The sequence below is a fragment of the Sphaerodactylus townsendi genome, linkage group LG04 (assembly GCF_021028975.2).
Source record: "Sphaerodactylus townsendi isolate TG3544 linkage group LG04, MPM_Stown_v2.3, whole genome shotgun sequence".
In the NCBI taxonomy this organism is placed as follows: domain Eukaryota; kingdom Metazoa; phylum Chordata; class Lepidosauria; order Squamata; family Sphaerodactylidae; genus Sphaerodactylus; species Sphaerodactylus townsendi.
Genome location: NC_059428.1, coordinates 145,080,255 through 145,094,935, shown reverse-complemented (window position 1 = coordinate 145,094,935; position 14,681 = coordinate 145,080,255).

Sequence of the window (14,681 nt, the reverse complement as noted above, 5' to 3'; positions counted from 1 at the left end):
GATGTGCCCACAGTAGCTCATTTTCCACACTGGGGCCACCTATGCATGGCCTCCTTCAGATAGACAGGGCTTGCATTCCGAACACCTTCCAGAAGTACTTTCCCCAGATGTTGGCTAGAACATCTGAGTGGCTCTAATCCAGCCTCAAAATGACATTGATGGAGCTGGGAGGATGTTGATGATGGATAGCATCCAGGGGTTTTGCGGAGCGGCATAATTGATAGGCGGTGACCTTATCCCGGCAGGATCTCTTTCTGCTCTTCACCTCTCCCTCGCCTTTGCCGTGACCTTACAGTGCAAATCGATGTGAAATTTATGTAGAATAACAATCACCTCCCCAACTCCCGCTGTCGTGCAGGTTAACAGCTAAGGTGACTGTACACTTCTCGAGAACACCTGTTTCTTCAGCAAGAATCCCAGGAGGAGAAGACCAAAGTAGTGTAGGGATTGGAGTGCCAAGTTCGAATTCGCACCCAGGAGGAGAAGACCAATGTAGTGTAGGGATTGGAGTGCCAGGTTCGAATTCGTACCCAGGAGGAGAAAACCAATGTAGTGTAGGGATTGGAGTGCCAGGTTCAAATTCGTACCCAGGAGGAGAAGACCAATGTAGTGTAGGGATTGCAGTGCCAGGTTCAAATTCGTACCCAGGAGGAGAAGACCAATATAGAGTAGGGATTGCAGTGCCAGGTTTGAATCTGCACGTCCCGGATTCAAAGTCCCACTCTACCTGGAAGCTCACTATTGGGTTGACTCCATTCCGCCAGCCTTACCTACCTCCCAAAATTGTCAGGAAGATAAAATTACGGAAGGAATGAAGTATGCCACCCCAAGTTCCTTGCAGCAAAGATGGGACAAAAAGGGCTGGATAAACAATGCTTCGTAGAGAAGGGCTCTATGGATATACCTATTTTTGTTGTTGTTGATAATAATAACTGCAGTTAGTTCCTGCCTTTCTTGTATTGTAGAAGTCAAGGTGGCTTGCGTAGGATCCCCAAGAAATCTCCTCTCCCTGGCATTGGTCAGGCTCAGTTCTGCTTAATTTCAGCAAGATGGCTGCCGTTGCGCTCCCTGACCAAACCCTTTCAGCCGTATCAACAGCCCACGCAAGGCAGCATTATTTTGCCATCTAACTCCCTGCTTGCCCTGTTTCTGGGGTCTGCAGCATTCCCAAAATCAGTTTCCAGCTGCCATTTTGGGAAGCTGCATCAGAAAACAAACCTTTGTGATTTTTTTTAACACTGTGGTGATCTCACGGTCATCCCCCTCATAAACCTTTCTGCCCCCGATGTGTCATAGATGTTGCAATGCCTGTCAAGCAAAAGTACAGGTTGCAGAATAAACAAAACAGTGATAAGCACAGAAGGGGAAGGCCAGTGGTGCTGATTCAGCAGTTGATTACGTCCTTTTCTGTCTTTTCTCTTCCTGTTTGTGGAATGGGATAGACATTTGTAGTGCAGAGCAGAGCAGCTACAAACATCCAGTTTCCTTTCACTTAATGGTGGAGATTTCCCGCTCATTGATGTCCGGAGGACCAAGATCAGTTCTCCTTAAGAAAATGGCTGCTTTTGGAGTAGGCTCTATGGCGCCCTGCTAGGGATTCTCCCTTTTTGGTTTCTAAGATTTAGAGAGCCAGCGTGGTATCGTGGTTAAGAGCAGGTGCATTCTAATCTGGAGAACCGGGTTTGATTCCCCATTCTGCCACTTCGGCTGTGGAGGCTTATCTGGGGATCCAGATTAGCTTGTACACTCCAACACATGCCAGCTGGGTGACCATGGGCTAGTCACAGTTCTTCGGAGCTCTCTCAGCCCCACCCACCTCACAGGGTGTTTGTTGTTGGGGGGGAGGGAAAGGCGATTTTAAGCCCCTTTGAGTCTCCTTACAGGAGAGAAAGGAGGGATATACATCCAAACTCCTCTTCTCCTCCTCCTCCTCCTCCTCCAAACCTCGCCCTCCTAGGCTCCTAACCTAAAATCCTACAATCCAGGGAAGCTCCTCCCTTCTCTCCCGAATTTGGTTAAAATTAAGCACAAGTTCATTTCATTCCCCAAGCCTTATTTAACCGTTTCCATTTTGTTGCCATTTTAGCGGGAAAAGAATTTCCATGCACACAAGTGATAACTTTTCAAGGAGGCCCTTTACCATAAATGAAAAGTGTTTTGCTGCGTTATTATGAGATTGAATTTCACTGGTTCGGTCATGCAACGGAGGGGAGTCTTGGCTTGGGTTTTCTTTAGTAGAAGCCGCATTGACCATTCGCCAAGAAACGGCCTGTTAACTACTTTGGTATATAACGGCTTGCAAGTAAGAAGACCTTTTCATGTTTAAGCAGCGTGTGGTCCCACCGCCTGTTCCCTGTCCACTGAAAAATCCTACTGAACCTCCCTTTGGCTGTCGAAATGTGACACCCTTATTTAATGAATTCTGGGAAGCCGAGATTTTATTTATTTATTTATTGCATTTCTATCCCACCATCTCTCCAAAGACTCAAGGCAGCTCACAGTAAAACATACACAGCGAAAACAAGAAACACCATAAACATCTAAAACACTGAAAACATCATAAATACATAAGTTTTAAAAACAAATGCAAGCAGGTGGTGTAAAAAGCCCCGACACGGGAGCCCAAAAGGAACAGAGGCGTACGCCGTATCCAAACGAGGACCAGAGATAATTTAGAAAGAAAGGATATAATTTATTCTTCCCTGCCGACAGCAACTTTGCGGGGTAGGTTGAGAGAAAATGTCTGGCCCGCATCACCCAGAGACCTTCATGACTGAGTGAGGATCCAGTGTCCTAGTACAGCAGTCTAACCACACACTTTGAAAAATACCTTGGCAATCCTGAGGACTAGCAACGTGCTTCAAAAATTGAGAGAAGGTTTACAAGAAGGTCATGTACCCTACTCACATATTAAGAGAAGCTTTACAAAAAGGTTATCTACCATACTCATGTATTTCTCTGCCGGGGTTGTTTCAGCACACATATGCACATCTCACTTTTATCGTCTGTGGATTATGAGATTTCAGGAAAGCTAACTAATAGCAGGCCAGAATGTAGCCTGGTGATATTTCCTTCCAAAGAGGCGTTATATTTCTCCAGGATTTTAATAATTCTCAGTGAGAGCAATTAATTTAACTGGATTCTAATGCCTACATGCAAACGCTTTGCCCCAGCCGTTGCTCAAGCGGGCTTGTGGCAGATAAAGTCATAGCCCTGAAACTTGTACGCTCCTTTCATCTTGTTCTAAAGTGTAAAAAGTGTGTTCTCCTTATTTGATCCCTTTTTGTCTTGTCTCGGCATCTCTGGATAATTCCATACCCGACGGGGCACATTTTTGCTGACTGATCTAGTACAATCGCACTTAACTTTCAAACTTGTAAGAAATTGAGGAAGAATAGTATTTGTTTCCTGTCTTCCTTCCAGTAACTTGTTCCTGGTCCTGATATCTGATGTAACCGCACGCAAGTCTTCTTCTGACTCCACACCTCCATCTGATGTAATTGAGAGCTGGGAATGTCCTGAAGGAACCACAATGAAACCCTCTGACTTGGTAGACGGGGCAGGGATTAATCAGAGAAGCAACCCGTTCCCAAATCCCGGCATCCTTTTCCCTACCGGGCCAAAATAGGAAGGCGGTGAGAAATTAACAGAGCCTTGTTTCAACTTACGCAAAACAGATGGAATTATGTTGGCATTCGTGACCCACAATACGGATTTCAACATGTTTAATAGTTATTGTCTGGATGGTTTGAGGGGTCAGGCAGGAAAGGTGCTTTGTAGCACAAGTTTACGATGGTGGACGTAGAAGAAGAGTTTGGATTTATAACCCCCCTTTTTCTCCTGTAAGGAGACTCAAAGGGGCTTACAAACTCCTTCCCCCCTTCCCACAACAAACACCTCGTGAGGTGGGTGGGGCTGAGAGAGCTCCGAAGAGTTGTGACTAGCCCAAGGTCACCCAGCTGGCATGTGTTGGAGTGCACAAGCTAATCTGTTTCACCAGAAGTCTACACAGCTCAAGTGGCAAACGCGGTTCTCCAGATTAGAGTGCACCTGCTCTTAACCACTACACCACTGCTGCTCCTTCTTCCTTCTTCTCAGGTTGCTACTGAGAGATACTGCGTTGCCCAGTGACTAATGCTGAATGAAGACCAGGGAAACCTGGATTCAAAATACCCTCTTGCCACAAACCTTAGTGGGAGACCTTTGGCCAATTATTTTGTCCCAGTCTACTTATAGTAGTCAGGCTAAAGTAAGAAGGGAGATATGCACAATCTACCTTGAACACCTTGGGGGAGAGCAGGATAAAAACGTGCTGAATAAATAACAGGGTGTTGTGGGTTTTCCAGGCTGTATGGCCATGTTCCAGTAGCATTTTCTCCTGACGTTTCGCCTGCATCTGTGGCTGGCATCTTCAGAGGATCCTCTGAAGATGCCAGGCACAGATGCAGGCGAAACATCAGGAGAAAATGCTACTGGAACACGGCCATACAGCCCGGAAACCCCACAACACCCCTGTGATTCTGACCGTGAAAGCCTTCAACAATACATTAAATAACAGTAATTCTACCCTGCAAGGCAAGATGCTACCCATAAACTATGGCCAGATGAGAAACAACGAGATCAACCTCAAACAGTTGCAGAGAACTGTCATCTTGAATAGCAGAAAGACGACACCTCTGCATTCTGTCTTCTCTTCAGTGTATCTAAACTGCACTTTGTGCTTTCACCGAATACCATAGGGATGAATGAACACTTCCCTCTTGCGGAAGGAAGAAGATTTGCTGAAGTTAATGACCATGCCGGGCGCAGGGGAGGATAAACCAGGAACATCTACTTAGCGGCATCCGAGAACCTCTCCTGCTGCCTCGCAGTAAAAGGCTATGGTGTGTTTTGGTGCTGATAGAAGCTGCCCGACGTGTCCCTTCGGCTTTAATGCTGCGTCAATTAAATACCGTCGGCGGCGAAATGGAGTTCTATGGACTTTTCTCAATTATTGGCAGGGTTTAAAAAATTCATACGCTGCGGAGAGAAGACACAATTACTATGTAAATGGAGACCGAAAACATGGCATTCCTGAGCTTTTCTCGTTCAGGAAAAGGTTTTGAAGCTGAGCATTGAGTTGGCAGGAGCTGTGGGTCTCTCTCTGTTTGTGAGCAAGCGAGGTTTCGCACCTGCGGCACAGGATGGAGCGGTAGGAATGAAGTCCAGGCAGGTGTCCTGGAGGGAAACAATCCAGCCGCATAGACTTGCGATGCCATAAGTTTGACTTCTCCTGATAACAGTGTCTCTTTTTTTCTCTCTCAGGTTCAAATTCTTGATCCACCGCTGCGGTTGCATATTTGGAACTGTCCTTTTTTTCAAGGGCAATGAGCTACTTTTCGCTTTTGCACCACTGGACATCAGTTATCAGCACACGAGGTAGGGAGCGATATGCCGATATGGGTGTTGTGTGCTTTTGGCACACGCCCACAATGGTGGGGCAAAGGGTCATTTCACAGGGTGTGCCACAGCCAACCATGTAGGCAGGGCCGTGTGCTTTGTGTAACAATCCTGGCTCCGCAGGGACGTTGCTTATGAGATGCCTCATCATATTAACTATCAGCTGATGCCTGTGTCATTCCCTTTGAGTCTTAGAGGGAAAGGCAAACTGCAAAGAGAACAAATAAATAATGGCCTTCCGAGAGCATGGCTCCACCCCTTGCGTGAGAGAGCCTTGACTCCTCACCGGGGCATAGGATTACCGTGGCACCACTGAACTCTGGGCTGCACAGCAAGCCGTGTTTACAAAAACAGGAAGCTGCTGTCGTCTGAATAGGACGCTGAGCTGCCTACTGTGACTGGCACCTTTCCTAAGTCTTTTCCAGGCCCTGTGGCCTGAAGACTTTACATCTGGAAATGCAAGCCTTGAGGCAGAAACTTTTAGAATGCAGTTTGTGTGCGTCGCCTGGGGCCACTGCAGAAAAAGTCACGCCAGGAAGCAAAGAGGGTGGAGAGCAACAGTGCCAAGAGTGTCTTGTGCTTTGAGAGCCAGCGTGACGTAGCGGTTAAGAGCAGGTGCACTCTCATCTGGGGAACCGGGTTTGATTCCCCTTCTCTGCCACTTGAGCTGTGGAGGCTTATCTGGGGAACCAGATTAGCTTGTGCACTCCAACACGTGCCAGCTGGGTGACCTTGGGCTAGTCACAGTTCTTCGGAGCTCTCTCAGCCCCACCCACCTCACAGGGTGTTTGTTGTGAGGCGGGAGGGAAAGGATCTTGCAATCCCCTTGGAGTCTCCTTACAGGAGAGAAAGAAGGGGGGTATAAATCTAAACTCTTCTTCTTCTCTACATATTTTGTGCATAGGCTTGTGGAGCCTCTGGACTTCTGTTTTATGTGGCTGCAGCAGACGGACAGAGCTGCCCCTCTGCAGTTAAATCGTTCAGCCTAGAAAAACTGCACTTGGCCTGGTTGTGTTGGAAATTGGGAAAGAGAGACTGGAAGTCTTTTTTTCCCTTTAATTCCAAGCTGTAAGGCAATTGCTTAAGTAAACAGCGCAGCAGAAAGTTTTCTGCTGCATTGTGACTCTGAAACAAAGTGAAAACCACGGTGCACGGAGTTCCGTAGGAGAAAGCACAAGCATCCTCTGCTGCTGACTTGAGCTCGGGTCCCGTACGTTTGTCTGCATGTGCTTCTCTTTGCCTTTTGTTGAGTTGGTCCTCTGCTGTATCTTGCACTCATACTACACACTTTGTGGTCCCACTGAATCACATCTTGTTTGTGCAAGCGGAATGGCCAGAGGACGCATGCTGCTCCTATGCAGTGGAGTCAAAACAAAACATGCAGAATGCAACAAAAAAGGGGGCAGCGAGATGTCATTCCTATAAAAAAGTTGCACACCAACCCACTTGATTGCCACCAGTATGAGGCAGGGTTTAGATGCAGCCTGATTAACTCAGCCCAATCCTATCAGGTCTCAAAAGCTAAGCAGAGTTGGCCATTGTTGGGATTTGGTCAGGAACCCAGCAAGGAGGCTGGTATGCAACAGCAAAATGCAAACAAGAGAAGTAAAAGAGTTTGGATTTAAAGCCGACCTTTCACTCTTGTAAGGAGACTAAAAGAATAAGAAGAGTTTGAGATTTATACCCCACCTTTCTCTCCTGCAAGGAGACTCAAGGTGGCTTGCAAGCTCCTTTCCTTTCCTCTCCCCACAACAGATACCTTGTGAGGTAGGTGGGGCTGAGAGAGTCCAGAGAGAACTGTGACTAGCCCAAGGTCACCCAGTAGGAATGTCAGAGTGTCGAAACGCATCTGGTTCACCAGATAATTTCTGCAAATCAGGTGGAGGAGGAGTGGGGAATCAAACCCGGTTATCCAGATTAGAAACCACCTACTCTTAACCACTACATCATCTTACAAACCCCTTTCCCTTCCTCTCCCCACAACAGACACCTTGCGAGGCAGGTGGGGCTGAAATATTTCTGAGAAACTGTGACTAGCCCAAGGTCACCCAGTGTGAGAGCAGGGAAACAAATCCTGTTTGCCAGATAATAGTCTGCCGCTCATGGGGAATCAAACCTAGTTCTCCAGATTAGAGTCCACCTGCTCTTAACCACTACACCATGATGCCTGTCAGGGCTCAAAGGCCAAACCCACCTCTGCTGCTCTCTAGTCTGGAAGGCCCACGGATAGGGTTGTGATGAGTCTGTTGCGGTTCTGGGGTACATAAATGTCACGATCTTGCCCTTGGATTAGGGGTTGCAATCTGGCAATCGTTTGTGGATTATTTTCCCATCCAGCACTCCAGCCTGCTAAGTTTCATAAGCTTTTATTTCAAGTGAAAAAAACAAAATCTTAGTATAGTTCTCTTAGCAAAATAAGTTCCCGTTAAATTTCATTGTCCTCTCTCCCAGGAGCTTCCTAGTCAAACCCCTCAGGTGGAATCCAAAATCCTTTGTTTTCACCCTTCCCAGGAAAACTCCGCCCTGCCACGAGGTAAATCTAAACTTTTGAATTCTACTGGTCAAATTTGAATGGCATTTCCTGGGACCAAAGCCCGTTACCATCCTTGTGTGACTTCTTAGCAGTTGACTTCCTTGCTTCAGCAATAGAATCTTTCCATCACACACCCCTTTTAAAGATGAAGTCTGTAAACTCCGTGTTCACATACTTCAGCTTCCTAATAATACTGTTGCATAATATCACATGTTTCTAGCTAATACATAGTTCAGCTAACTATTCTCCATCAAAACATTACCCGCTCCTTGGTTTGTAGTTGGATTTAGTAAATCTGCCAGTCTCTCTGTCGTCAGCCTCTCGGGCGTGGCTGGCCAGAAGCCACTAAAAGAAAGAGGGTGCGGGGTGGCGTTTAGAAATAGCAGCGATGGGTGGTGAAAACCCGACCGTGCAAGAACCACTGACGGTAACGAGTTTTATCTGTAGAAGAGGCTAGAGCAGGGGTCCCCAAACTATGGCCCGGGGGCCAAATGTGACCCCCTGAAGGCATTTATCCGGCCCGCCAGGCATGGCGGCGATGGCTCCATTCACGTGCAGTGGGGGCTCGAGGGAGAGGAGGAATCGGCCCGTACGGCCATTGATGTGGGGCGCAGGTCTGGCGGCGAGGCGGGGCGGCTGAGGCCTCCCCACATTCCAGTTCAGGTGATGCTTCCTTCCCCCTCCCCTTCCCACAGCGCATGCTCCAGCCCGCCAACAGAACCCACGTGCCTGCAGCAGCCTGGTTTTCCTCTGCCTCACAGCTGCCTCAGATCCATTTGCTCGCCCCCGCTAAACCACTTGACGAGTGACCCACTCACCGTGAGCCGCCTGGCCCTCCCGCAGCCTGCACACGCCAGCTCTTCCTGGGAAGACACGAAGCCCTCCGGCTCTCCCAGGATGCCTCCTCGCCCTGCTTTGAATTAGGGAAGCGAGAGGGATAAATTTGCACCCTGCCTTTTCCTTCTCTCTTTCGGAGGCGAGTTTGACTCAGCCCTCCCACTGTATTCTCCTTGCCAGGTATCAGGGGGCAGGAGGCGAGCGATGGAGGTGGGGGGGATCCAGCTGGGCGAGACACGGTCCTGGTCCAGGAGGGCTGCTGCAGCAGAGGGCATGGGGCAGGCGGGACTCGGGGCACACTCGCTGGGGAAGTTTGGACCTGATCCTGGGTTGGATGGAATGCTTCATTGGGAAAGTTCTGCTTTTTTTTTTACAGGGGAAGGTATTCCACAGCCTCCCCAACAATATTTGGAGCCCACCCTGTACTTGACATACTTTGGTCACTGTTCTAAAAATAGACCATGACAGAAAGGCTGAAAGGTGAAATCAAACATTTTGCAATCATTTGTGCATAGGAATTTGTTCATAGTTTTTTTTAGTCTGGCCCTCCGACAGTCTGAGGGACAGTGAACTGGCCCCCTGTTTAAAAAGTTTGGGGACCCCTGGGCTAGAGAATGGAGAGACCGCTGTGCAGTGAGGACTTTTTCTGTTTGGGTGGGGAAAGATTGAAGGCTGCTTGTGGCTTACCTCTCCCCCATGGGCTGAAGCGGCTAGGAGTAAACTTCGGTGGATTCCTTACATAGGGGTCAAATGCATGTTCTGCTTGTCCTAGGAATGGATCCACTCTGCGTGTGTGTTGTTTGTGTGTCTGCTGCTGTTGTGTTGTTTGTGTGTCTGCTTCTCTGCCGAATAGAAGCCCCGTCTCTGTGGTATGTGGCTGGGGTGTTGTGCTGGTGTTTCTTCGCAAATGCCGACGTGGTTTGGCGTGCCTAAAAAAGCAGAGCGCGGACTAGTACCCTCCAAACTATTGCCTGCATTCGCTGTTTTGTTTTGTTTTTTCTAATTAAGGTGCTTCTATTTCGCCATGGCTCCATTTGACATCACCGCCTTTTCCGGCAAGCAATGTTCCTGGAAGTTTGATGCCATAGTATGACTGTCAGATGAAAGCGAATAACTTACTTCCAGCAATGCCAGGAAACTGAAAGAGAAGTGCATTCAAGGTCATGACCAAATCAAGCCTCTTATGTAGAAGAAGAAGAGTTTGGATTTATACCCCCACCTTTCTCTCCTGTAAGGAGGCTCAAGGTGGTTTATAAGCTCCTTTCCCTCCCCCTCCCACAACAAACACCCTGTGAGGTGGGTGGTGGGGCTGAGAGAGCTTCGAAGAACTGTGACTAGCCCAAGGTCACCCAACAGGACTGCAGGAGTGCGGAAACACATCTGGTTCACCAGATAAGCCTCTGCCACTCAGGTGGAGGAGTGGGGAATCAAACCCGGTTCTCCAGATTAGAATCCGCCTGCTCTTAACCATTACACCACACTGGCTCCTAGGTGTTCTGGGTTCTGGTGTGATCCAGCAACATATGTTATCAACATAAAAAGGGGACTATGTTATCAACATAAAAAGGGGACTAATCAACATTAAAAGGGGACAAGACAGATTCATGGAGGACGGGTATCTCAGTGACTACTACCCAGGGTGATGTGCAGAGGCAGTCACCTTCTGGATGCTAGTGCCAGGAGGCAATATCAGGAGAAGCCCTCAGCCACTATGTCCTGTTGCTCCAGAGGAACTGATATGCTAGGGTAGATGGACCTCTGGTCTGATCCAGAGTGGTGTAGTGGTTAAGAGCAGGTACGCTCTAATCTGGAGAACTGGGTTTGATTCCCCGCTCTGCCACTTGAGCTGTGGAGGCTTATCTGGGGAACCAGATTAACTTGCGCACTCCAACACACGCCAGCTGGGTGACCTGGGGCTAGTCACAGTTCTTCGGAGCTCTCTCAGCCCCACCACCCACCTCACAGGGTGTTTGTTGTGGGAGGGAGAGGGAAAGGAGGAAGCCCCGTTGAGTCTCCTTACAGGAGAGAAAGGCGGGATATCAATCCAAACTCTTCTAAGAATCATAGAGTTGGAAGAGACCCCCAAAGGCCATCAAGTCCAACCCCCTGCATGCAGGAACACCCAATCAAAGCACCCATCCAGCCTCTGTTTTAAAACCTCCAAAGAAGGAAATGCCACTACACTCCGAGGAGGTGCATTCCACTGTCGAACAGCCCTGACTGTCAGGAAGTTTCTTCTTCTCTTCTTATTTTCTCATGAACAACCTGGAGGTGAACTATTTGAGCAACACAATATCCACCAAGGGGAAGGTCCCCCGTTACAATTCCCCATGCCGCTAGTGCCTCAACAGCAACTAAAGTGGAGAATGAGGGCAGCATGGAGCCACTCACAGAGAAGATTCCTCGAAGCCACCACTAACCAGTGCAGGTCCCGTGATCCTTCTCCGACGATTGCCTCAGGAGGTTGCAAAAGGGGAGAAGCAGAGTATTGCTTTGTGTATATGTGTGTGTGTGTATAGATAGATAGATAGAGAGAGAGAGAGAGAGAGAGAGAGAAGCCAGTGAATAGTGCTGCAGGGAAGATTGTTTAAAAATGAGCGTTCTGCATCCTTCTACAAGTATGTTTAACATCAATACAAGATGAACCAGGAGTCTTTTTTCAACCCTGCCCTTCAGCCCAACTCTTCATGTAGGGGCAGAGTCCTTCTTGGGTAGGGTAGCCTGTGCGTTTCAGTGTGTTTGTGTAATGAGAGAGGTTGGCGAAGTTCAGTACCAGGGTGAGGCCTTCTATCTCTGTGCAAACAGAGGGAAATTGCCTCCTGGTGCAAAGAGTGAAGCGGCTGGTCTCTACTCTTTCCGAGGCGCTGTTCAGATCCATGTCACTAAAGAATCGATGAGTGAGGCTGGTGCGGTTGAAGGACAGCTGAGTTCAGACTAGATCTTATCAGCCTTACTGGATGAGGCTGACATTATTCCAGACTGGGCAAGAAGCCAGGTTTTATTGAAGGGAAAATAATAAAAATACAGACAGACACACAATAATCAAAGCAGCGGAACACACATACAGTCCTAGGATATAAACAGTGTTGAGCAGATAGGTTTGGAGATAGACGGAGGGAACTAGGGAGTTTTTAGGTATCCCCTAACCCACCATGGGTCGGTCTGGTGCAATTTTAAAGACAATTTTTCATTGCGTATCTGCACAGAAGACGCTTGATGAACAATTGTCACAGCCAGGTGCAACTTGGTTTTCCCAACTGTACATATTATTTCCTTTCCGATGTCATAAAAACATCTCACCTCACAAGGGTGTACGTTTTGTTCCATGTTCCCAATAAGAGACATGAAGACTAATGAAGGCGGGATTAACATTACAATGCCGTCCCAAACCTTTGCTTGACAAAGAGAAGAAAATAATTATGGCCATTGCTGTTTAACAGCCGGTTTCACAAAGTTCGCTTGAGTCTTATTGTATCTGATAGTGGCACCCTGTTAGCCCAAAGTAACAGTGCAAAAGCTACTGGGGCTCGTCAGGTGGAACCTACACTTAACCACAGGTTTTTAATCCATTAAACCACAGCAGATCTCATCCCCAAAGAAGCAGAAAGGTGTTTTAATTACCTGGCTACCCTGGAGCTATACCTGTCTCTGTGTGGGAGATGATTTCATTTTTTTCCTTCTGTGCTTCGCAAGGCTGAACCAGGGATGGATGAGTGTTAATGCTTTCATTTCTTAAATTTCAGTTCACCGAGCACGCGCTTTCAAAAAAATGTGTTATCGTTGCTTGAGTAACAGTTGCTCATTCCAAGGAAAAATTAACACACCGGTGAAGGCCTTGAGAATCCTTCAGTGGCTTTTCTTCTCCTTCGAAGCTATTAATTAAGCTGTGAGGTGATTTCCAAGGAGGAGGAGGAGAAGAAGAAGAAGAAGAGTAGTAGTAGTAGTAGTAGTAGTTTGGATTTATATCCCCCCTTTCTCTCCTGTAAGGAGACTCAAAGGGGCTTACAATCTCCTTTCCCTCTCCACCCCCACAACAAACGCCCTGTGAGGTGGGTAGGGCTGAGAGAGCTCAGAAGAACCGTGACTAGCCCAAGGTCACCCAGCCTGCCAGTCCCACAAATGCAACCCTCCCTTCAAGATTAGCACTGGGGAATTGGTGGAAATCTCTCCGCTGGCTAACAGTTTTGGAAATGAGCAGAAAATGCAGTGGTGGGGTCCAACCTGGAATAAAGAGCTGGGCCGCGTTCAGATGTGTAGAGTTTGAGAACCACCTCACCAGGCAGGCAATCTGAATTACCTACAGTGGATGGATTTTAAAAGTTACTTCTGATTGGACTTGCATCTTTTTCGGGTCAGACTACTTATTCCTTCACCTCCATGGGCGCATCCCTTTCTACTCTCTTCTGCATGTTCTGTTCCAGAACTTCTCCGTAGTGTTTTAAAATGAGAAACATCTGAAAGACACAAACAGCAGGTACCCGATCTAAGGACCAGGTGCAGTTTTTCTTCATAATCATCAGTGAGTTCTGAGAAGCCTGTGAGGGTTCTTATAAAGAATCACAAATGCATTTGCTTTTTTATTTTTGGTGTTCTCTGATGAATTTTTTATTTTTCCACAGAGAGGCAGAGATGTGGATTTGGCTATTCTGCTAATGTGGTATATAACACACTGTTTATACATCTATTAATACTTGATTATCCTACCATTTCAACAGGAGGTTCAGAGTGGAAATTTTAATGTTGTGATGAATGAGGATGAGAAATAACTATGGTCTTGGTCGAAAATCAAGGCAAGGTTGGTCTTTCTGTGACTTAGTTGCATCTTCTTGTAGAGGAGGAGGAGGAGGAGGAGTTTGGATTGATATCCCCCCCTTTCTCTCCTGTAAGGAGACTCAAAGGGGTTTACAATCTCCCACCCCACCCCCACCCCCAACAAACACCCTGAGAGTGAAGCTGAGAGAGCTTCAAAGAACTGGGACTAGCTCAAGGTCACCCAGCTGGCATGTGTTGGAGTGCACAAGCTAATCTGGTTCACCAGGTTAGCTTCACAGAGCAGGGAATCAAACCCTGTTCTCCAGATTAGAGTGCACCTGCTCTTAACCACTACACCACACCGGTTTGGAGCTAAAGGCAATATTTCCCAGTGTCTCCTCCTATTAAGATCAAAGCAGGCAATTAACACCATCGAGATGACTGCAGAGTTTGGGCTTTGCCCAAATTGTAGCTATAGTTCTTGCTTGGTGCTTGTAGCACACTCTGCTAGCTTGGATTATTGAAGATTGACAACAGCAGCTACGTATCACCTGTGGACGGGCCTTCCTTCTTCTTGGGTTACAGCTATAAGATACTGCATGGCCGAGTGGTGAGTACTGAATTAAGACTGGGGATACCTGGGTTCAAATACCCTCTTCCCATAAACGCTTAATTAGTGACCTTTGACCAGTCATTTCTCTAACTGCAACGACCTTTCAGGGTTGCAGTTAGAGGAAGGGGAATGCGTGCAATCTGCCCGAATTCCTTTGAGGATAAAATATGACTAAATAAATAATAGTAATCCCGCCCCGGGAGTCGGGAAAGCAATGATAAGATACTCGGTACGCGATGGACAGATAACGAAGAATGAGATTAACCCCCTTCAGTAGCAGATGAGATGACTGTCATTTTTAATCTCAGAAGGATCACACCTCTGCATTATATCTTCTCTTCAGTGTATTTTGCCTCCCCTCCCTGCCCACCCCCCCAAGTGCCAACAAGGACCATAGCCATGAATGAACACTTCCCCCTTGTGGAAGGAAGTAGATTTTGCTGAAGGTAATGATCGTTACAGGCGTAGGGGAGCATGAACCAGGGTCTACTTAGCAGCAACCGAGAA